A 5,838-nucleotide genomic window follows, 5' to 3' on the forward strand; every position below is an offset into this window, starting at 1 on the left:
TCAGTGGCTCAATTGGTTGAACTTCCAGCTCTTGGTTTCCACTCAGGTCATGATCTCAGGGTGGTGAGATCAAGCCCCATGTTGGGCTCTGCACTCAGTGTAGAGTTTGCTTGGCATTCTCTCTCTCCCTCTACCTCTGCCCCTCCCCAGCTTTCCTGCTCTTTCTCCCTCTTTCTCTCTCTCTCTCTTTCTAGAACAACAACAACAACAACAACAAAACATTGCACCAGTTGCAAGAAGAAGAGGCAACCATCCCAACAAGATCACTGTAGTGGGTGTTACACAAGTCGGCATGGCCTGTGCCATCAACATTCTGGGAAAGCCTCTGGCAGATGAACTTGTGTGGATGGATGTTTTGGAAGATAAAGTCAGAGGAGAAATGATGGATCTGCAACATGGGATCTTATTTCTTCAGACAGCTAAAATTGCAGCAGATAAGGATTACTCTGTAATGCCAATTCTAAGATTGTGGTGGTAATCACAGGAGTCGGCCCCCAGGAGGGGGAGAGCCCTCTCAATCTGGTGAGAGGAATGTTAGTATCTTCAAATGCATTATTCCTCAGATAGTCAAGTACAGTCCTGATTGTACCATAATTGTGGTTTCTAACCCAGTGGATAGTCTCACATATGTTACCTGGAAACTAAATGGATTACCCAAGCACCGTGTGATGAGAAGTGGGTGTAATCTAAATGCTGCTAGATTTTGCTATTTTATGGCTGAAAAACTTAGCATTCATCCCAGCAGCTGCCATGGATGGATTTTGGGAGAATATGGCAACTCAAATGTGGCTGTGTGGAGTGGAGTGAATGCGGCAGCTGTTTGTCTCCAGGAACTGAATCCAGAAATGGGAACAGACAATGACAGTGAAAATTGGAGGGGAAAGCATAAGAGGTGGTCGAAAGTGCCTATGAAGTCATCAAGCTAAAAGGATATATCAGCTGGGCTGTTGGATTAAGTGTGTTTGATCTCATCTAATCCATGTTGAAAGTCTATCCAACACTCATCCAGTGTGAACGATGGTATAGGGAACATATGGCATGGAGAAGTAAGTCTTCCTGAGTCTTCCATGTACCCTGAACTCGTGGGGATTAATCATTGTGATCAGCCAGAAGCTGAATGATGATGAGGGCGCTCAGCTCAAGAAAAATGCACATACCTTTTAGGACATTCAGAAAGACCTAAAAGACCTGTGACTTCTGGCTTCTAGGCTGTAGAAATATATATATTTCATAAATATAACAAATACAAAAAATAAAAATAGAACTGTGAGCCTTTGGTTTTCATCCACGTTCATGGATCACCATTTGCTTCCTCTTCCTAAATATGCAAATGTGGGCTCATGGACTCAATGGCCATGTTTGGTTGAATGCTTGCAATGTGAGCCCTTGAACAAATAAAATTTACTATTATACTATGTTTCTTAAAAAAAAAATACATTTACCTCAGTAAACTCTCTGCTTAAGTCTATGAAATAACTAAATTTTTTTTTAAAGATTTTATTTATTTGTCAGAGAGAGAGCCGAGCAAGAGCGAGCACAGGCAGACAGAGTGGCAGGCTGAGGCAGAGGGAGAATCAGGCTCCCTGCTGAGCAAGGAGCCCGATGTGGGACTCGATCCCAGAACACTGGGATCATGACCTGAGCCGAAGGCAGCCGCTCAACCAACTGAGCCACCCAGGTGTCCCAATAACTAAATTTTAAAAATGTGAAGAAAAAGTGTGTTTCTTAACTGGTTTGTAATCACAACTTCAGTTATTTTGGATGTTCTGGTAGAGAGAGGAAAATATCGAAGGGAAGTATTAATATTCATTTATTTACCCTCTGCTCATTACACACCATGTGATCTAGCATATGTCATTTCCTTATTTTGGGCTTCAGTTTCTTTGTCTGCAAATTAAAAGACTCAACTAAGTCAATTCTCAACTCTTTTTTCCAGCTGTGCTGTTCTGTTTCTTGATTCTTTCAAAGCTACCGTGACTCGCCAATGGTATTCTTGTTTTCATCTAATTATTCATTTATTCAGCAAGCCTGAATGAATGCCAGTTATGTACAAGGATGATGCTAAGTTCTAGGAAGTAGTTATGAACAAATGACATGCATCCCACCCACAAATGTTATCATTTCCTTATTTTCCCTTTTGTGAATTTACCCTGAGAACATCTAATATCCATTAAGAGATGTACAGAGGAATATAAATAAGAAGAATAAAAGACACATCTTATGTATCAGAGAAATATTCTGAATGAGAAGGCACAATCCAGCAGACGAGAAGTAGTGGTCAGCAAAGAGCTCAATTTTTAAGTCAGGTTTTTAAATTGCCTTTTTTTTCTTCTTTCATTTTAGAGGTTTTTTGTTTTGTTTTGTTTTGCTTTGGTATTTTTTTTTTTTTTGGCTTTTTTGGTGGTGGTTTTGATATATCCTTCTTTTAAAATGTTTACTTTTTTAAAAAGATTTTATTTATTTATTTGTCAGAGAGAATGAGCACAGGCAGAGGCAGAGGGAGAAGCAGGCTCCCTGCCGAGCAAGGAGCCCGATGTGGGACTCGATCCCAGGACGCTGGGATCATGACCTGAGCCGAAGCACTTAACCAACTGAGCCACCCAGGCATCCCTAAAATGTTTACTTTTTAAATCATTAATAATTTATACTGGTAAATGGTGTTGCATGAAACTAAAGGAATTTAAGTCCCAGTTGGTACTCAGAATAATTTGATAAATCTTTCTGTTTCTCACTGATTTTTGGTATTGCTTTAATTCCATGGAAGATTTTAGTGTAAGAAATGATCTACTGATGGAATATTTATCCTTCTACAAGATCTACAGATTAATTTGATAATATAATCATTTAAAATTTATACTGTATTTTAATATATTTTAAGATGAGTTTTTTAAATACTTTCAATATATATAATTTTAGGTGACTTATGTAGCTACTAACTAGTAAGAAAAATACTCTTGGCATTTTGTTGGACTTTGTATATTTTAAATATGGAGACTTGTTAACTTCATGATATTTAATTTTCTGTTAAGAATAGGATACATTTAGTCATTTATTCACATTCTTCTATAAATTCCAATTGTAATTTGTACTTTTCCTTATTGAGGTCATGCTTTATTCTCATTAGGTTTATTCATGAATATTCTCTTTTTCTACTGTAAAGAGGTAGCAGAAAGCAAAAATATGCTTTAAACAGCTTGTCAGGAAACAGTTTCATAAATATTTCAATTCTTTACTGGAGGAACATTTTGATAATATTTGGCCAACTTATTTAGTCCAAAATCATCCATTTATTATCTTGGCAGTTCTTACCTATTGAATTGATCATTTTCTGAGTTATGAGTATCCTGGATAAGAATACAAATCACTTGACATTTGAGCATACATTAGTAAATAACACTGTAGAAAGTGGACCCATTTCAATTGTCTCTGCCCTCTCGTACTGGAAAGCAATTACTTTGACTATGCCTCAGCTGATATTAATTAAAAGCCTTAATTAATGTGAGGAGAATAAGCACAAAGGTGTTTCAAATAGCTAGATAGTAATGATAGCTCCTAGTCATGGGACATTTACTACATACCCGGTGGGCAGTTCACATACATTAAGTAGCAATATCCTAATAAAATAAATGTTAAGGCCTCATTTCACAGATGACCAGTCTGCTCAGACCATCCAGCCCAAACCTGCTCCTCTCTGTCTCCAAGGCCTCTGGTTGTGTCCACTTTAAATAGAAAGTGTCCCTGTAAATAGAAGCTAAATACCTGAAGAGAAAAGTCGGAAGCACCTGCCAGGACACGAAAAATGTCTCTAGAATGCTGTCCCAGCACAAAGAAGAAGCTCCTTCTTCTTTCAGTTCTTTCTAGATGAGAGGCACAAAGACCATTAATAACTGTTGCATCTCATTTCTAACGATTTTTAAAAATAATTTATAGAAACAAGTTAACAGAAAATGAAAACCTTCACCTTCCCATAGCCCTCACCATAGATATTCTCTCTCTCTCTCACACACACACACGCACACTGAATATCAGCTTGATAAAGGGTAATGTTCGTTAGTCTTCCGAGGTCAGAAAAATAAAATATTTTACTTGTATTATTCAAATTCAAAATAATGTTTAGCTCTTAGCTTTCTGAAATCAGTAGAATACATCGGTTTATTAAGGGATCTCTGCAAAAATAGCATTATTTTTTTTTCCAGAAACTAATAAGAATCCAGAGCCTTTTAAAAAGAGTATGAGTGCAGTGGTGCCTGGGTGGCTCAGTCTCTTGAGTGTCCAACTCTTGGTTCAGCTCATGTCATGATCTCCGGGTCTCAGGATCGAGCCCCACATCCTTCCAGCTCTGCGCTCAGCAGGAAGTTTCCTTGAGGTTTCCTCTCCCTCTGCCCCTCCCCCACTCATGTGCTCATTCCCCCTCTCAAATAAATAGATACATCTTTAAAAAAAGGGTATGAGTATAATTCACATAAGTATTTATTAAGGCATACTAATGGGTGCCTAGTTTAAGAAAAATAGTTATTGTCACCCACTTGAGTAGATGCTTATGTATTGCACTCTTATAAAAAAGTGAAAGTGCATTTGTGTATTTATTTACCAGTGTAAAATAAAGATATTGGCTTTGGTTATACATATTTCCCTTCAGCTTTCTCTATTCATCTCATATTTCAAAAAAATCTTCTAGAAATCACATGCTTCTCTCATGGAACTGATTGTAGGGTTTGGTAACTGCCTGTGTTTCTAATGTTGGAGACACATATGTCTGATGTCCTACCAGCACTCCTGGGGTCCAGCAGATATCCTGACTGACAGTAGATGAACTATATGCTTTATTATATGATAAATTAGTTATTCAGCTGATAGGACTACTTGATTTACTGATATATTTTAATTTGTCCAGTAATACTTGTCCAGGATAGTAATGATTCTGAAGTTAGTAAATTCAACTGCTAGAGTGGCTGAGTTGTTAAAAAGATGGCAGGGAGCAGAATAAGCTGGTCAGATAATATATTCCTTGCATAGAGGAGAACGTCTTTTAAGTTTTTTGTTACATGAAACATTAATAAGTCTCCTGATGGAAGACAGGATTTGCTCGGGGCGTGGTTTTGTTCTTTGGCAACAGCAAAGTGAACCAATAAAACAACCTAAAATATGTGAGCCCCATTTCAGAAGAAAATATGTGTTTGAAATTCTAAATATACATATGCGTAAGAATGCACCTGTTAAATATATATACGTATATATACACATATACATATACATGTGCATACACACATATACAGATACAAGTTTTGTCTTTAAGAAGGGTACTATTTTGAATCAGCTAACTGCCTTGCTAGCTGGAATTACTGAGCTAAGAATACCAACTTCAAGTCAGATTGCATTTTTACTTCATGCTCTATTTTCTCTTTCCCTAACCCTCAAGATATCAGAGCAGAAAAATGTAAGAATCTTCCTTTTGATACTTTACCTCTCTCTCATAAGAAAGACACATAGTTTATGAATCAGTGCTTAAATGTATTAATTTAAAGTTATTAAGCAATGGTTAGAACAAAATATGAATTTAGGTATATAGACTCAATCAAATGAATCAGCAATACGTTAACTTCCTGTGTGCAGGTCTCTGTTTTGAGAGCTATAAATATTTCTATGGTGCTGGAAGTGTAGCTAAGCTCACTAACTTGTTTTTCTTCCTGCCACATTAGAATTTATTTATATCGAGTGATTTATAAAAGTTTTCCTAAAATGCCAAAGCCATACTGTTTTCTACAAATAAATGTTAAAGATTATGGCAGAGATTAATATTTTCAACCTCAATAGTCTTTCTTCCATCTTTCTTATTAA

At 36.8% G+C, this 5,838-nt stretch overlaps 1 pseudogene across 1 annotated transcript; it reads left to right on the plus strand.

The window, feature by feature from the left end:
• The first annotated feature begins 262 nt into the window (after positions 1-262).
• On the plus strand, positions 263-1,194 carry LOC308349647 (L-lactate dehydrogenase B chain-like; annotated as a pseudogene). Its single transcript has one exon. The product of its transcript is annotated as an L-lactate dehydrogenase B chain-like (transcript).
• The last annotated feature ends 4,644 nt before the right edge of the window (positions 1,195-5,838 follow it).

Source organism: Martes martes, assembly GCF_963455335.1.
Source record: "Martes martes genome assembly, chromosome: 9".
In the NCBI taxonomy this organism is placed as follows: domain Eukaryota; kingdom Metazoa; phylum Chordata; class Mammalia; order Carnivora; family Mustelidae; genus Martes; species Martes martes.